We start from the raw sequence: 19,758 nt of genomic DNA, 5'->3' as shown, positions 1-19,758 counted from the left end.
CTAAGGGCTGTATTGTGTGCTCTCTTCGAACTTGAATGTAACCACGGTGACATGAATAAACTATGCGCCACGGTACATGTAATGAATTATAATCATCATCCCACCACAATCTTATATGGCAGAAATAACTAGCTGCTGTGTTCTAATCAAGGAACAGCGTATGCAGTGTGTTTTTAAAGTCAGTCAAATTTGTCTAATTTTAAATCATAATAATCTCTTACGAAAACAAAAGGCGTGACCTGTCTTTTCCAAAAGAAGTCTAGAGTAACATTTTTCTCTGCATTTTCCATGTGACGGAACAATTAAAGCACAATAATTTGCTTATTATTCTAGTCAGGCATTAGTCCTAGTAATGGGGTACTTGGTAGAAAGATGGATTTTCTTGTTAGGCGCTAAGCACGGGATTAGCTGAATTCTCCATGGAGAAATCTTGATTTGTTCAAGGTCTTTCATGTTTTCTACAGAGAAAGGATTATGTCTGCTTAAAGAGAGGCCTTGCTTAAAAAGCTACAAAGTATAAGAAAGGGATTTAGGGCAGCCGGGCCTACGGTTAAGTAGCTGAGGGGTAAAGGGAGTTTTAAAACAGAGGATTATTTAAAGCCATGAAGTTCAAAAAATAATTGGTTTAGCTCTGCTGGGTCAACGCAAGGTAACATGCTGGAAAGTCATTTAGGCATAGGCTAATATTCATTTTACTGCAGCTAATTATTGCACGGATTCAAGGGAAATTGAGAAAAAAAAAGCCTTGCTCTCTCCACTGGGGTTTCAATCTTTTTTTTTTTTTTACTCACATTCTAATTCTCTCTCTTTCCTGTTCACTTCCTTTATTCTCTCTGTCCATCCATCATTTTTAAGTCAGTGTCATCCGCCTATTTCTCTCTGTCTTTCCTGTACATGGAAAAGGGCAGGTAGAGAAGAATTGACTATCACCTCCAGAATATGACCTAAGCAATTCTTTTGGGAGAAAAAAAAATAAAGTCATCTTTTTATATATGTACGGTTACAAAAACCTAATGCAAAAACACACAAAACAAATAAGTATTACTTGTTTTTAGTCTGCTTTTAACAACGATTCACACATGAAACTAATAATAATAACACACATGTATATATATTATTTTATTATATATTATATTATATTATATATGCTTATTTTAACTAACTATTTTGAATGTACTGTATATTTTCCTTCCTGACCTTCTTCCGCAGACACCAGTCCTGACATAATTAGCCAGATTTTGCTTGCACAGTGCGTACAAGAGATCATTAGTGTCTATGATAGACACTGTGTAGTGCAAACAAAGAACTCCCTATGTCACAAGACTCCAGTCAATGGATTGGCAATTAACTATGTAGCCACTGTGAACTTTGACTGGTTCATTTTCTAGCCACTCAGTTTTTAAATTTCACGTACATAATGACATAATAGCAAACAGGCCATGTTTACTTTGTTGCTCAGGGTGATGTGTCGATGTGAAAGTTATGCAGATAGCAAAAACAAACATTCCATTCTTATATATATATATATATATATATATATATATAACGCAGTCACATACTAAAAGCTAACAATATTATAATAATGATGATAAAAGCATTATCACTATATCTATTGTGTGTGACATATTGATATGTACAGAACATGCTAAATGCATTCCAGATTTCAAATAGGAATACAGTATACTCTTCTTTGTTTTGCAAATTACTGTAATGGTGCATACACACTGGGCGATAAAGTGGATGACTGAACGATAACGATATCGTTATCGTTCAGTCGTCCACTTTATCGTCCATTGCTGCATGTCAGGGAATGGGGGAGAGAGCCCGGCGCTGAACGATATCGTTAATGATATCGTTCAGCGGCTGTGCTCAATGTCATGAATGACATTGAGCACAGACTGCCGGGGACAACACTACACGATTTCGCTCAGGGAGCATATCGTGTAGTGTGTACCCACCATAAGTCAGTTTACTGTACATGGTTATCATTGATATACCAATAATATGCACAGGGCCACTCCATTGTCATGTGTGATAGCTTTCACTGCAGCCTGCCGAAGTATCATGAGCGGGGATGAAGTCATAAGGTTGACATTCAGTCATATTCAAGTAACTCTGCTGGCAGACATACTGTATCACCCAAATGATTGTGCCCAACTTTACACCAAAATTGTACAATCCACACCCAGAGTTGTGGTCCCATGGCCTTATTTTTTCATCACCGAGTGACAAATGGTAACCAACAGCGTAAATAGTGATCTATGTGACCTGACGTGTTTAATCCATTAACAGTTATCAACTTACTTTAAGGTACCAGGAGGTACAGTATATTTACTAAAGGTTAATTTTGGTCGATTTTGGATTTCAGGGTATAAATCATACATTTACTAACAGATGATATTTGACATAATTTTTTTAAACAATGTCAAAAATCATCTGATAGTAAATGCGTGATTTATGGGTATATTTACTGAAAGTCGATTTGGGTTGATTTTTGTTCGATTTTTGTTCAATGATGGGTCGATATTTTTTTTTTTTTTTTTGGTCAATTTTGTATTTCAGGGTCTAAATCACACATTTACTTAGAGATTATTTTTTGACATTGTTTAAAAAAAGATGTCAAAGTCATCTGTTAGTAAATGTGTGATTTAGACCATGAAACACATAATTCACCACCAGTCGACCCAACATCGAGCAAATATCGACCAAAAATCGACTTTTAGTAAATATACTCCCAGGTGTTATAAAGCAACCCATTAAATCTGTTAATCAGATGTATTTATACATTCTAGGAAAATAAAATTTTAGTGCTACAGATTTCCACTAGCTGGGAGAACTGGTACTGCCATGGAAACATAGGGACATATGCAAGCTCTACTTATTGTACATATCTATTGCGAGAGAAACTACGGGCCAAATGTAATAGGGTGCAGGATACTGAAACTGGCAAGAATTCGGCCAGCTAGCAGTCAAATTTGAAGCAGCAATGTTTAGTAACAGAATCTGAATAATAAGACAGTGATTTTACCTAGAATCCATATTTAATTTTATACATGATCTTATGTGCTGAAAATAACACCTTATGTTCTGATACAATTTAAAAAGCTAAAATGTACCCCAGTTTATTCTAGTGTTTATATGTTTTAATGTTCAATTTGTACCCTACAACTGTTCTTGGCACACCAGTTATATCATACACACCTAACAAGAGCTGATATCTTAGAAACTCAGGTATTACATAGCTATAACCGTGCCTTGCATTTTAAGTAAAACCTTCAATACCTGTAGCAGTAAGAACCCAACAATCCATGCAAAATGTTTGTACAGAATGTTTAGTAAAGTCAATAAGTAACTAAATCACGCTGATGCTTTAAGGGGTTGTCTAGTTGTCTTTATCATAAAAATATAGAACATTTTTTGCAAGTATCTTTTTTCCTTGTGCTCAAGGTTGCAGTAGGATAGCCATTGTTATTCTTGAACTAATTTATTGTCTGATATATATACCTCATTTTCTTTGCTAAGATTATAATACTGTATATATTACAGTAGGTAAAGCCCTTTAACACAAGGGTACAAGGGACATTTAACATCAGCCCAGCAGAGCAAATGGCCCATCAATAGACTTTTTAGTATTAAAAGCTCAATAAAAGGGAATGTACTCAGCATCCCGGCGTGCAAAATACCGCCAGGATCCCATACTCAAACCAAATAAATTATCACACTACATTCTCTGGTGTATTGTTGAAAACAACAGAACTATCATCTTCTAATCGAGCTGCTTGACTGCTTGACGCAGTGAAACTGGGGCAAACACCTTTACCATAAGTCAATCCTGTGTTTTTGATCATCTCCTGGATGAAAACAAGTAAAATGATACTTTACTGAGCCTTAAACTAATACTCTTAATCCAAGTTAAATACAGTATTTTAACTGTAGAAGTAAAATTAGCCCAAGCCCATATCCAAGTGTAATTTGTAAATCATATCTTGTTATCCCAAATTCTAAAATAAAGAAACCCCCATAGGGTACCATATGTATCAATGGAGGAGTCTACTATATTTCACAATTTTTTAAATTTTGATGATTTGCAAAAATATATGTCACTTGCCTGCTAATGTCTTTAAATGGCCAAATTAAAAAAAATGAATGACTACAGTATACAGTAAAAAAATATCTATAGGTGGCTTTTGATTAAGGGTAATTAATGTTCCCAAGCCTTATAAAATCCTGCCTGCTAATAAAAAAAGGAAACCTATGATGGAATTAAGGCTATAAAAAGCATGTCTGTCATTTGAGTTTGTTCTTTTTGCAGCAGATAAATAATGTTTTGCCTCTGTAAAGGCTACAATGAAAAATACTGTTACAAATGAGAAGACTTGAGTTTAAAAGAATATAAACTACCAGCCCTTAATGAATTTTAAAATCATTTGTTAAAAGTCAGTATTCAGCCCACTCCAATTTTATTATTTAATTAGTAGCACAATAATCGTCATAGTACTGTCAACTGGATGCAGAATATCCTGGGAAGGTATCCTGGGAGTAGTATGTCAAAGTGGGCAGTTGATGACAATCTTCACTGCCTTTGGCTATGATCAGGTGTTGATGCCCATGTGGAGCTTATACAGTAGGAGCACCTCCTCAGTAGTCGATGGGCAGACATCTGATCCTCTGTCCAAAAGGCTGGCTTCCTAAAGTCAGAGGTGCTTTGTGACATTTTTTTTTATATATACAAAACTATAAAACATTGGTGCACATCATTTTATGTTGGATATCGGAGTAAGAGGAGAGTAGCTATAACCAAAATTACGGCTGCGGATAGTTCCCCTTCAGTAGATGTACCCTGAAGTCATCAGTTACAATCCACGTGGACATAGAGTGGGAATAGTAACCTGTGGTGAGTGAAGTGAGCCTGTGAGGATACACATTTCTCCTATTAGTGGCCAGATACTACAGTGGAGACAATATAACGGCGCTGACAGGGCATGGAACCGCTCTTCCGCCCTCACTCCACGTCACGTACGATACATTCACTGAAGGGGATCTATGCACAGCCTAACCATACACCATAAGTTCAGGTAGTGAGAATGGTCAAACGCACAAAAGGGGAAAGGTCCTATAAGAGCATCTTATCCCCAGGATGTGTTACATTGCTTCGGTATAAAAAGCAATGCTGCCTATTAGTTAGATTAACAATTCCAGCACATATTAATAGTTAATAATTTCCAATTAGAAATACAAGCATATAGTTTCCTTATGAACTACTGTAAGGAGCTTACTGCCAGGGGCAGACTCAATGGTGATAAATTACTCTGGATTTCAACTAATTTCAATGGTTGGTAACAGGTGAGTGAGTAAAGTCCTGCTTTATGCGTTGTTTATTTAATCCTGTCAAATTAGCACCAATTGTTACTGTTTGCTTGAGTGGGGATTTAGGATCCTCTTTATTGCTTTGGCCAGTTACAGGGGAGGTTTCAGGTGAAAGCTGTTTCAACCGATACACTCTTACAGCTAACTGTTACTTGTTCTGTGCCTTACAGCAGCAGCCAACTGTCTGTGTGGTGTGTTGCAATATGTCTTTACCTCTCAGCACAGGTTACCATTGGAGTGCCTTGAGTACCGTCTCCTGGGTGTGAGTTGCGGAGGCTACTTCCAAGTCCTCCTTCAGAAAGGAGAGACTAAAGCATAGCTACAAAGCAAACTCCTCCTCTTTGGAGGTGGCTTCATCTGTGGGAACCCCCCGATCTTCACCTCCTGTCAGCACGTTGATCTTCACCTTTTGCAGCAACTCTGGCCCCTTCATGACACAGTCCCTCAGCTCAGGTCCACAGCGTTGGACTCTCTCCTTCTCTGATGCTGCTGGAACTGCCAATTGTCCCCAAAGACTCTCCTTTTAACCCCTCAGTCCAACTGACAACTGCCGGCGTCCAAGTCTTCCCCCACAAGTTTCTCCTGCTGGGCATGTGTTCTCATGTGCCCCAACTCTTCTGTCCAGCAACAATCTAGGTGCTTCTCATGGTGGGGCTATGAATGTGTCACTTTTTCATTTAATTTATTGACACCAGCACTTGTGCACCTTACATGTTTTTTTTTTGGTCACAGATTTTGGAGGGGTTTTGGGTGTGACTCTATTGGGCGACCTTCTCCCCAAGTTTAAAGAGACTCCCTTATTCCCTTATTATGGAAGCTTCAGCTGACCTTGTTGACAAAGGGGCCAACCAAAGTCTTCCAATAGAGTTGGGCCTGAAGACCACGGCCTTCTGAGTGCCACTGGCTCCAAGGCTCGGATGTGCTCCAATCCAACATATCCCAAAGTCAAAGAATAAATAATTTGTTGGAATTTGTTGGAACATCAGGAAGGCATGGGTGTTTAGCATGAGTGTGAGTCCAAAAAATTGCACTTGGAACTTGAACTATTCCCACTTTACTTAAAAGTGGCACAACTAGGGTAAGTAATCACTAGTCATCTCTGAAAAAGGTAATTCATAGATGTGAGGACTGGAGATAGAGATCACATCCTTCATTTATTTTGTGTATTATATAATAAAAAATGAATAATCAGCAAAATATATAATAATGATTATAAAGACAACAATTTCATATATCTGTCATGTTTGCTACATGTCACACGAAAAGAATGTAATATACAGTAAGTAAATAAATTAATTGTTCTTGTCAGCCATCTGCGGTACCGAAGTGAATATTTTGTCCTGCTATTTCTCCTTCCTACTGACCTCTTTAAAATGTTATGAGGTGAGACTGATGTAATCAGTGTTCCTGACTTCGGGGGTATTTATCAAAGCTGGGAGGGAAATAAAATTGTAAAAAATAAATTACCAACCAATCAGCTTCTATCATTTTATAAACACAGCCTGCAAAATGTAAATTGGAAGCTGATTGGTTAGTACTTTATCTCTCATAATTTTGTCTCTCTCCCAGCTTTGATAAATACACCCTTTAGTACTTGAATAAGCGCTTTAACAGGCTGCTGCTGAGTCTACATTAAGCCATTTTGTCAGGGAATTTCATTGCTTTCGCCCAACTTGATCTAACATCATTCAGCATCAAAGAATGGTTTTGCTTAAAAAATAAAAATCAGTCACATTCGATTTGTCTATTTTTGGACGTGTTCATAAATACGATGGCGACCTTCTCATGATGTGCATGGACAACCCAACTTGACGAAATTCCCTGTCAGTCCCAGTGCCTAATGACCAGCAGAGGGCGACTTTTATTATTTGTCCCACCATGTGTGTGGCCATATTAGCCTTTTATCTGCTAGCTTAAATGGCACCAGTCAAATAGGTTGGTTGCTAGAAATTTACTTTTGCTTGAATTAAGTATTTAATGGAGCCTTTGCACAGCTGTTTCCTATCATGGTTTGCCTCTGATTACAAAGAGAGGATCATTTTTCCTGCTCCAAGAACAACACATGCCAGAATCACAATTAGCTATTGGAAATGTTATCTCTCTCTGCAACATAAACAGTGATAACCAGTACATCGCATTCACTATATTTCCGTCTTTAGAGCTATAAAAGAAGAGTAATGTTGTGAAGCTGTTCAAAGTAAAATCTTACAAGAGCAACCCTTTAAAGCGCTTTAAGGGGAAGACCGGAACAAATCATTTGTATCCATGGTGACCACAACCAGACTGAACCAGCTTACCACACACAGACATGTACAAATACACATTACCCAAAATGCCTGCATTATCTCCTGGCTCCTTCTTAGCCTGCATGGATTTATGAATTACTCTCGGCTTTGATGATTGGGATTTCATGATTCTTATATTGTAAGGCATGCATTTCTTTATCAGGCAATAGCAACTTCACAAGCAGTCTGCGGCTGTGACAGGCTTTTGGAATGCATGTCACAGCAAATGAAAAGCCACAGTCTAAGCTGTCAGCGCACTCAAAACTGAGTTGTCAATTAGCCTCCCAATGTGTGTGGTCAGACAGTTTTCCCTCGGAGGGTATGTTTTCCTGCCAGCTATATCATCTGTTAGTTTAACTCAAGCAGAGCAAGAGAGCACCCGGTGGCTAGGTTATTTTAGATTCTCGCTGATCTTCAAGAGAGCAAAGATGACAGGTACAATACTCATTAACAAAAATGTGTTTTACATACTAAATATGTTCAGAAGAGCCATGGTTTAAACATAGCATTAACCCGCACGATGCCGGGAAAGAAGGAAATTGTAATGAATGTTCTACTCAACCATAAAATTTAAGTGTATATATGCATATGAACATACTGTGTGTGTATATATTTTAGGGGTGTGCACCGGCCACTTTTCGTGTTTTGTGTTTTGGTTTTGGATCTGGATCTTTCTTCGTGTTTTGGATCTGGATTGGTTTTGCCAAAACCACCCTTCCGTGTTTTGGGTTCTGGGTTTTGTGTTTTGGATCTGTATTTTTTTTTTAAAAAGCATAAAAACAGCTAAAATCACAGAATGTGTTGGTTTTTCTGCTCCTATGCTATTATTAACCTCAATAACCTTAATTTCCACTAATTTCCAGTCTATTCTGAACACCTCACACCTCACAATAGTGTTTTTATGTCCAAAAGGTTGCACCGAGGTAGCTGGATGACTATGCTAAGCGACACGAGTGGGCGGCACAAACACGTGACCCATCTAGGAGTGATACTGCAGTGGCAGACAGGATGGCAGTTTGAAAAACTAGGCCCCAAACAGTACATAATGCAAAGAAAAAAAAGAGGTGCAAGATGGAATTGTCCTTGGGCCCTCCCACCCACCCTTATGTTGTATAAACAGGACATGCACACTTTAACAAAGCAATCATTCAGCGCCAGGGCTGCCACACAACTGTGGCTGAAATGATTGGTTCGTTTGGGCCCCCACAAAACAAGCTGGCAATTAATCTGTCCCTGCACAAACTGGCTCTACGGAGGCAAGATGTCGTCCTCATCCTCCTCATCCACCGATTCCTCACCCTCTTCAGTGTTGTGTACATCCTCATCCTCACAGAGTATTAACTCGTCCCCACTGGAATCCACCACCACAGGTCCCTCTGTACGTTCTGGAGGCTGGTCTCCCTGGAAGAGTTGATAATTCATTTTTATGAACATCATCTTCTCCACATTTTGTGGAAGCAACCTCCTACGCTTTTCGCTGACATGGTTCCCGGCTGCACTAAACACTCTTTCGGAGTACACACTGGAGGGGGGGCAACTTAGGTAAAATAGAGCCAGTTAGTACAGGGGCCTCCAAATTGCCTCTTTTTCCTGCCAGTACAGGTATGGACTGTCTGACATGCCTACTTGGATGCTGTCACCGATGTAATCCTCCACCATTCTGCCAATGGTGACAGTATCATATGTAGTGACAGTAGACATGTCAGAAATTGTTGCCAGGTCCTTCAGTCTGGACCAGATGTCCAAACTTGGTCCTGCCTGCCCTGCATCACCGGGTTGCTTAGGATGCCTAAGTTTTTTCCTGGCAGCCCCAGTTGCGGGAGAAAATGAAGAAGGAGCTGTTGACGTGTCACGTTCCGCTTCAGCTGACAGTGTGTTCACCAGCAGGTCTTTGCACCTCTGCAGGCTTGTGTTGGCCAGAAAGAGAGACACCACATAGGCTTTAAACCTAGGATCGAGCACGGTGGCCAAAATGAAGTGGTCTGATTTCAACAGATTGACCACCCTGGAATCCTGGCAAAGCGAATGAAGGGCTTCATCCACAAGTCCCACATGCCGAGCGGAATCGCTCCGTCTTAGCTCCTCCTTCACTTTCTCCAGCTGCTTCTGCAAAAGCCTGATGAGGGGAATGACCTGACTCAAGCTGGCAGTGTCTGAACTGACTTCACGTGTGGCAAGTTCGAAGGGCTGGAGAACCTTGCACAACACGGAAATCATTCTCCACTGCGCTTGAGTCAGGTGCATACCCCCTCCTTTGCCTATGTCATAGGTGGATGTATAGGCTTGAATGGCCTTTTGCTGCTCCTCCATCCTCTGAAGCATATAGAGGGTTGAGTTCCACAGCGTCACAACCTCTTGCTTCAGGTGATGGCGGGGAAGGTTCAAGAGTGTTTGCTGGCGCTCCAGTCTTCGGCACGCAGTTGCTGAATGGCGAAAGTGGCCAGAAATTTTTCAGGCCACCCAAAGCGTCTCCTGCACGCCCCTGTCGCTTTTCAGAAAATTCTGCACCACCAAGTTTATTGTGTGAGCAAAACATGTGACGTGCTGGAATTTGCCCAGATGTAATGCCCGCACAATATTGGTGGCGTTGTCAGATATCACAAATCCCCAGGAGAGTCTAAGTGGGGTAAGCCACTGGGCGATGATTTCCCTCAGTTTCTCTAAGAGGTTGTCGGCGGTGTGCCTCTTACTGAAACCGGTGATACAATGAGCTGGCGTTTCTGAGATGCTGCTACTGGTGACACTGCTGCTGTTGCTGCGTAAGGTGATACATCTACCCAGTGGGCTGTCACAGTCATATAGTCCTTAGTCTGCCCTGTTCCACTTGTCCACATGTCCGTGGTTAAGTGGACATTGGGTACAACGGCATTTTTCAGGACACTGAGGACACTTTTTCTGACGTTTCTGTACAGTCTCAGTATCGCCTGCCTAGTGAAGTGGAATCTAGACGGGATTTGGAACCGGGGACACACTACCTCCATCAATTGTCTAAATCCCACTGCACTAATGGCGGATACCGGCCGCACGTCTAACACCAACATAGCAGTCAAGGCCTCAGTTATACGTTTTGCTACAGGATGACTGCTGTCGTACTTCATCCTCCTCGCTAAGGACTGTTGGAGGGTCAATTGTTTAGTAAAAGTAGTGGTGTTCCTACTTCCTCTCTGGGATGATGAACGACTCCCAGCAGCAGCAACAGCAGCAGCGGCAGCAGGAGGCGTAGCAATGCAGGATCCTCCGGAGGAATCCCGGATAGGAGAGTCAGTCATGCCAGTGACATGGCCTGCAGGACTACTTACGATCCTGACTAAGGAGGAAATTGACGAGAAGGGAGTTGACGGTGTGGTTTGCAGGCGCTTGGATACAACGGGATTTAGGTGTCCCTGGACGGCTTACGGTCTTAGCCAAAGTTTCTGAACTTGACAGTAACTTATTATGAATGCGCTGCAGGTGCCGTATAAGGGAGGATGTTCCTAGGTGGTTAACGTCCCTACCCCTACTTATTCCACGTTTACATATGGTACATATGGCAAGACAGTTGTTGTCCGGATTTGGATAGAAATATTGCCAGACCAAAGAGGTGGAATGTTTGGTCTTCTGTCCAGGCATGACCGTGATGGGCTTTTTCATCCCACGGACAACAACTGTCTCCCCCGGAGCCTGATTTAAACAAACCACATCACCATCAGAATCCTACTCGCCAACTTCCTCCTCAGCGCCAGCTACACCAGTATCCTCATCCTGTTGTACTTCAACAGTGACATCTTCAATTTGCATATCAGCAAGTGGACTGTGGGTGCTCCTTTCAGCACTTGCAGGGGGCGTGCAAATGGTGGAAAGAGCCACCTCTTCCCGTCCAGTGCTGGGAAGGTCAGGCATCGCAACCGCCACCACACTTGGACTCTCCTTGGGGATTTGTGATATCTTCTTAGAATGCACAGTTCTTTGCTGTGCTTTTGCCAACTTAACTCGTTTGATTTTTTCAGCGGGAGGAGGGCTTCCATCGTCATGTGAAGCTGAACCACTAGTCATGAACATACTAGTCATACTAGTATGACACACACTAGTCATAGGGAAAGATCTTAGCCGTTCCTTGCCACTCCGTGTCATAAATGGCATATTGGCAAGTTTACGTTTCTCTTCAGATGATTTAAATGTTTTTTTTAAGGTCATTTTCCTGAACTTTGTCATTTGGGATTGTATGTGGCTTCTACTATGACATTGGGCAACGGCCTTGGCAGACGACGTTGATGGCATGTTATCGTCTATGTCATGACTAGTGGCAGCAGTTTCAGTACTAGGAGGAAGTGGTTCTTGATCTTTCTCTATTTTATTTTTATCGGAGAAAGTTTGGTCCTCCATTTATGTTATATCGATTTGATATATACGTGCGGCTAAGGCGCACAGAAACACAGAAAATATTTTTTTATTTTTGCTGGAGAGTAGTGCACTTTGTGGGTTACACCACCCTTTAAGAAATGAGCCAGCCGGCTCTTTACTTATGGGACACAGGCGCACGTTTGGCGCTACTCCTTTGTTGATGCACGTGCGGCTACTGCTCACACAATTCACAAACACAGAAAATATTTTTTTATTTTGTTTGGAGTGTACTTTGGGGGTTACAGCACCCTTTAACGGTCAAGCCAGCCGGCCCTTTACTTATGACACAGGCGCACCATTGGCGCTGCTCCTTTGTTGATGCACGTGCGGCTACTTCGCACACAATTCACAAACACAGAAAATATTTTTTTATTTTGTTTGGAGTGTACTTTGGGGGTTACAGCACCCTTTAACGGTCAAGCCAGCCGGCCCTTTACTTATGACACAGGCGCACGCTTGGCGCTGCTCCTTTGTTGATGCACGTGCGGCTACTGCGCACACAATTCACAAACACAGAAAATATTTTTTTATTTTGTTTGGAGTGTACTTTGGGGGTTACAGCACCCTTTAACGGTCAAGCCAGCTGGCCCTTTACTTATGACACAGGCGCATGCTTGGCGCTGCTCCTTTGTTGATGCACGTGCGGCTACTGCGCACACAATTCACAAACACAGAAAATATTTTTTTATTTGGTTTGGAGTGTACTTTGGGGGTTACAGCACCCTTTAATGGTCAAGCCAGCCGGTCCTTTACTTATGACACAGGCGCACGCTTGGCGCTGCTCCTTTGTTGATGCACGTGCGGCTACTGCGCACACAATTCACAAACACAGAAAATATTTTTTTATTTGGTTTGGAGTGTACTTTGGGGGTTACAGCACCCTTTAATGGTCAAGCCAGCCGGTCCTTTACTTATGACACAGGCGCACGCTTGGTACTATTTTGTTGATGCACGTGTGCGGCAACTGCGCACACAATTCACAAACACAGAAAATATTTTTTTATTTGGTTTGGAGTATACTTTGGGGGTTACAGCACCCTTTAACGGTCAAGCCAGCCGGCCCTTTACTTATGACACAGGCGCACACTTGCCACTACTTTGTTGATGCACGTGCGGCTACTGCGCACACAATTCACAAACACAGAAAATATTTTTTTATTTGGTTTGGAGTGTACTTTGGGGGTTACAGCACCCTTTAACGGTCAAGCCAGCCGGCCCTTTACTTATGACACAGGCGCACGCTTGGCACTACTTTGTTGATGCACGTGCGGCTACTGCGCACACAATTCACAAACACAGAAAATATTTTTTTATTTGGTTTGGAGTGTACTTTGGGGGTTACAGCACCCTTTAATGGTCAAGCCAGCTGGCCCTTTACTTATGACACAGGCGCACGCTTGGCGCTACTTTGTTGATGCACGTGCGGCTACTGCGCACACAATTCACAAACACAGAAAATATTTTTTTATTTGGTTTGGAGTGTACTTTGGGGGTTACAGCACCCTTTAATGGTCAAGCCAGCTGGCCCTTTACTTATGACACAGGCGCACGCTTGGCACTACTTTGTTGATGCACGTGTGGCTACTGCGCACACAATTCACAAACACAGAAAATATTTTTTTATTTGGTTTGGAGTGTACTTTGGGGTTACAGCACCCTTTAACGGTCAAGCCAGCCAGCCCTTTACTTATGACACAGGCGCACGCTTGGCACTACTTTGTTGATGCACGTGCGGCTACTGCGCACACAATTCACAAACACAGAAAATATTTTTTTATTTGGTTTGGACTGGAGTGTACTTTGGGGGTTACCGCACCCTTTAACGGTCAAGCCAGCCGGCACTTTACTTATGACACAGGCGCACGCTTGGCACTACTTTGTTGATGCACGTGCGGCTACTGCGCACACAATTCACAAACACAAAAAAGACACAGCCCCTATGGACAACTGACTGCACAACACAGTCCAGCCAGCCCCTATGGACTTTGAAGTAGTGGACACAGCCCCTATGGACAACATCAGCACAGCACAACACAGCCAGCCCCTATGGACTTTGAAGTAGTGGACACAGCCCCTATTGACAACAGCAGCACAGCGCAGCACAGCACAGCACAACACTACTCTGCACTACACTACACTACACAGCCCAGCCAACCCTAACTCCCACCCTCCCTCTTCACTGTCCACAGCCGAGTGAGAAAATGGCGCCAACGCGGGTACCTTATATAGGATCCAAAACCCGCGAGACCCGGAAGGCGGGATGATGACGTTTTGCCTCGATTTCAGATCCGAGTCAGGCGGGAAAACTCGAGCCTGACTCGGATCGGCCTCGGATCGGGGGGGCTCGGGGGGGGTTTGGATTTCAGAAATCCAAACTCGCCCACCCCTAATATATATATACACACATAAAAAAATTCCTAAGTGCGCTATGTGCAATCAAATTAAAACAGTTTGAGATAGCAGGTTGCTTGAATGTGAAAGTCCTTCCTCTAAATGTTTAAATCGGGTATTCTTCTTTTAGACTGTATGACATTACACCATGAGGGGTCCTGTGGATATACCCTCCACCAAAAAATAATCACCCAACAGAATATATATATATATAGATAGATAGATAGATAGATAGATAGATAGATAGATATGTATAAATACACACAAAGTCTGTTTCTCCCATGCATGTGATGACTTGACCCAGTGCCCGCATAAGAAACTCTGTATACTTCACCAATGGATACAGCACTCAGGGTACTTGATAAAGGGAACTTTAATTCAGCAGCATATAAACTATAAAACGTTTCAGTACCAAGTTGGCACTGTCATCAGGCTAAACACAACAATTAAAATGCCTACCTTATAGCCCAAGAAGATACACCACATGGACGCCATCCCCGGTAACGGGACTACTCACCCACTCTGGTGGCATATACAGAATTACATCATCTGCAATGATGAATCATAAGTGCAAGCCCGTCACCATAGAGACAGGATAAACTATGGAAATATAAGACATAAAAACATATGTAAACAGAGCAGCAGCATACAACAAGCGCTATACTAAATATCTCATAGTTAACAATGTAATAACAACTGCTAAGACATAGCGCATAATAAATGGGGGATATATACACACTGTATCATACTACTATCCCATTAGATCAGACAATTAATATCGTCCAAAGTATTTTGTAATACATTAAAGCATTACACTATACTAAAATATACAATTATGAGCATAAGGTCTCAGGTAGCTTAGTGCATATTACGGGTGTGCACTGGGCACTTTTCGTGTTTTGTGTTTTGGTTTTGGATCTGGATCTTTCTTCATGTTTTGGATCTGGATTGGTTTTGCCAAAACCACCCTTCTGGGTTTTGGTTTTGGTTTTGGATCTGTATTATTTTTTTTTTTAAAAGCATAAAAACAGCTAAAATCACAGAATTTGGGGGGGTTTTTTGTTCCTACGCTATTATTAACCTCAATAACATTCATTTCACTCATTTACAGTCTATTCTGAACACCTCACACCTCACAATATTGTTTTTAGGCCAAAAGGTGGCACCAATGTAGCTGGATGACTATGCTAGGCGACACAAGTGGGCGGCACAAAAACGTGGCCCATCTAGGAGTGGCACTGCAGTGGCGGACAGGATGGCAGTTTTAAAAACTAGGCCCCAAAGAGTACATAATGCAAAGAAAAAAAAGAAGTGCAAGATGGAATTGTCCTTGGGCCCTCCCTCCCACCCTTATTTTGTATAAACAGGACATGCAAACTTTAACAAACCTATCATTTCAGCGCCAGGGTCTCCCACATGACTGTGGCTGAAATGATTGGTTCGTTTGGGCCTCCACAAAACAAGCTGGCAATTAATCTGTCCCTGCACAAACTGGCTCTACAGAGGCAAGATGTCGTCCTCATCCTCATCCCCCGATTCCTCACCCTCTTCAATGTTGTGTACATCCTCATCCTCACAGACTATTAATTCGTCCCCGGTGGAATTTACCACCACAGGTTCCTCTGTACTTTCTGGAGGCTGGTCTTCCCGTAAGAATTGATAATTCATTTTGATGAACATCATCTTCTCCACATTTTGTGGAAGCAACCTCCTACGCCTTTCGCTGACAAGGTTCCCGGCTGCACTAAAAACTTTTTCGGGGTACACACTGGAGGCAGGGCAACTTAGGTAAAATAGAGCCAGTTTGTACAGGGGCCTCCAAATTGCCAGTACAGGTACGGACTGTCTGACATGCCTACTTGGATGCTGTCACCGATGTAATCCTCCACCATTCTGTCAATGGTGACAGCATCATATGCAGTGACAAAAGACATGTCATAAATTGTTGGCAGGTCCTTCAGTCCGGACCAGATGTCCAAACTTAGTCCTGTCTGCCCTGCATCACTGCCAGGGGGTTGCTTAGGATGCCTAAGTTGTTTCCTGGCAGCCCCAGTTGCAGGAGAAAATGAAGAAGGAGCTCTGTTGACGTGTCATGTTCCGCTTCAGCTGACAATGTTTTCACCAGCAGGTCTTTGCACCTCTGCAGGCTTGTGTCTGCTGGAAAGAGAGACACCACGCAAGCTTTAAACCTAGGATCGAGCACGATGGCCAAAATGTAGTGGTCTGATGGCAGTGTCTGAACTGACTTCACGTGTGGCAAGTTTACAGGGCTGGAGAACCTTGCACAACACAGAAATCATTCTCCACTGCGCTTGAGTCAGGTGCTTACCCCCTCCTTTGCCTATGTCATAGGTGGATGTATAGGCTTGAATGGCCTTTTGCTGCTCCTCCATCCTCTGAAGCATATAGAGGGTTGACTTCCACCGCGTTACAACCTCTTGCTTCAGGTGATGGTAGGGCAGGTTCAAGAGTGTTTGCTGGTGCTCCAGTCTTCGGCATGCAGTCACTGAATGGCGAAAGTGGCCCGAAATTTTTTGGGCCACCCAAAGCATCTCCTGTACACCTCTGTCATTTTAAAAAAAATTCTGCACCACCAAATTTATTGTGTGAGCAAAACATGGGACGTTTTAGAATTTGCCCAAAAGTAATGCCTGCACAATATTGGTGGCATTGTCAGATATCACAAATCCCCAGGAGAGTCTAAGTGAGGTAAGACACTGGACCTGATTCAGACCTGCTCGCTAGGATGCAATTGCTCATAGCTGACTGATATTTCCATTCTGTGCATGCGTATGCATCACAATGTGCGTGTGTGAACCACTGCGACAGATCGGGAAGCACTCACTCGCTCAGCATAGATGGCCCAGTTGAATGAGTGACAGGAAAGGCCGTTTGTGGGTGGTAACTGGGGCAGGCCACTAGAAACGGCGGAGTGGAGGTGTGAACACAGGCGTGCCTGTGTGTTTCAACGCCATTTCATAGGCATGCATAATTAACAGGCAGCATCATTGTACACGTCACCTGGTTGTATTTCACACAAGTGCTTCCAGTGCTTGCGGCAAGGTATAGTCAACCTCAAGCGCTGCGATCGCATCCGATGGTGCTCGATGTACCAATGTTTTAATGCACTTCCAGGAGATGACGTGCGCAAGTGGGCGTCTTATGAATGGCTGGTGGGCGTCTGCATAGACAAAGTGATCGCTTGCCAAGACATAGTGGGCGTGCGCTGGATTTGCATACGCTGAGAGCAAGCAATCACATCCAGTGAGCGGCTCTGAATCAGGTCCAATGGGGTTGATTTCCCTCAGATTCTCTAAGAGGTTGTCGGCGGTGTGCCTCTTACTGAAACCGATGATACACACCGTAGCCTGCCTTGGAACGAGCTGGCGTTTCTGAGATGCTGCTACTGGTGATGCTGCTGTTGTTGCTGTGTAAAGCGATACATCTACCCAGTGGGCTGTCACAGTCATATAGTCGTTAGTCTGCCCTGCTCCACTTGTCCACATGTCCATGGTTAAGTGGACATTGGGTACAACCGCATTTTTTAGGACACTGAAGACACTTTTTCTGATGTCTCTGTACATTCTCGGTATCGCCTGCCTAGTAAAGTGGAATCTAGATGGTACTTGGTACACACTACCTCTGTCAATTATCTACATCCCACTGCACTAATACTCGATGCACGTCTAATACCAAGATAGCTGTCAAGGCCTCAGTTATCCGCTTTCCAACAGGATGACTGCTGTCGTAATTTATCCTCCTCGCTAAGGACTGTTGGAGGGTCAATTGCTTAGTAAAAGAAGTAGTGATGTTCCAACTTCCTCTCTGGGATGATGAACGACTCCCAGCAGCAACAGCAGCAGTGGCAGCAGTAGGCATAGCAATGCAGGATCCTCCAGAGGAATCCCGGATAGGTGTCAGTCATGCCAGTGACATGGCCTGCATGACTACTTCCGATCCTGATTGAGGAGGAAATTGACTAGGAGGGAGTTGACGGTGTGGTTTGCAGGCATTTAGATACAACAGGACAAAGGGATTTAGGTGTCCCTGGACTGCTTATGGTCTTAGCCACAGCTTCTGAACTTGACAGTAACTTTTTATGAACGCGCTGCAGGTGACATATACGGCAGGATGTTCCTAGGTGGTTAACGTCCTTGCCCCTACATATTACACCGTTATATATGCTACATATGACAAGACAGTTGTCCGGATTTGGATAGAAATATTTCCAGACCAGAGGTGGAATTTTTGGTCTTCTGCCCAGGCATGACAATGGTTTTTTTCATCCCATGGACAACAACTCTTTCCCTTGGTGCCTGATTTAAACAAACCACATCACCATCAGAATCCTCCTCGTCAACTTCCTACTCAGCGCCAGCTACACCAATATCCTCATCCTGTTGTACTTCAACAGTGACATCTTCAATTTGAATATTAGCAACTGGATTGTGGGTGCTCCTTCCAGCACTTGCAGAGGGCGTGCAATGGTGGAAAGAGCCATCTCTTCCTGTCCAGTGTTGGGAATGTCAGGCATCGCAACCGCCGCCACACTTGGACTTTCCTTGGGGATTTGTGATATCTTCTTAGAACGTACAGTTCTTTGCTATGCTTTTGCCAGCTTAAATCCTTTCATTTTTCTAGTGGGAGAAGGAGGGCTTCCATCATCATGTGAAACTGAACCACTAGTCAGGAACATAGGCCAGGACCTTAGCCGTTCCTTACCACACCGTGTCGTAATAGGCATATTGGCAAGTTTAAGTTTCTCCTCAGATGATTTAAATTTATGTTTTTGGCTCATTTTACTGAACTTTGGCTTTTTGGATTTTACATGCCCTCTACTATGACATTGGGCATCAGCCTTAGCAGACGATGTTGATGGCATTTCATCGTCTATGTCATGACTAGTGGCAGCAGCTTCAGCACTAGGAGGAAGTGGTTCTTGATCTTTCCCTATTTTATCCTCCAAATTTTTGTCCTCCATTATTTTTATGGAGTGCAATTTTTGGATGAAGGGCAGCGTACACTACACAGGACAGCCCATGTAAAAATTATTTGGATGAAGGGCAGCGTACACTACACAGGACAGACCCTGTAAAAATTATTTGGATGAAAGGCAGCGTACACCACACAGGACAGCCCCTGTAAAAATTATTTGGATGAAGGGCAACTTACACCACACAGGACAGCCCCTGTAAAATTATTTGGATGAAGGGCAGCGTACCCCTACACCACACAGGGCAGCCCCTGTAAAAATTATTTGGATGAAGGGCAACTTACACCACACAGGGCAGCCCCTGTAAAATTATTTGGATGAAGCGCAGCTTACACCACACAG

The sequence above is a fragment of the Taudactylus pleione genome, unplaced genomic scaffold (assembly GCF_031769625.1).
Source record: "Taudactylus pleione unplaced genomic scaffold, aTauple2 ptg001573l, whole genome shotgun sequence".
Classification (NCBI taxonomy): Eukaryota; Metazoa; Chordata; class Amphibia; order Anura; family Myobatrachidae; genus Taudactylus; species Taudactylus pleione.
Note: the sequence above shows the minus strand (reverse complement) of the source record.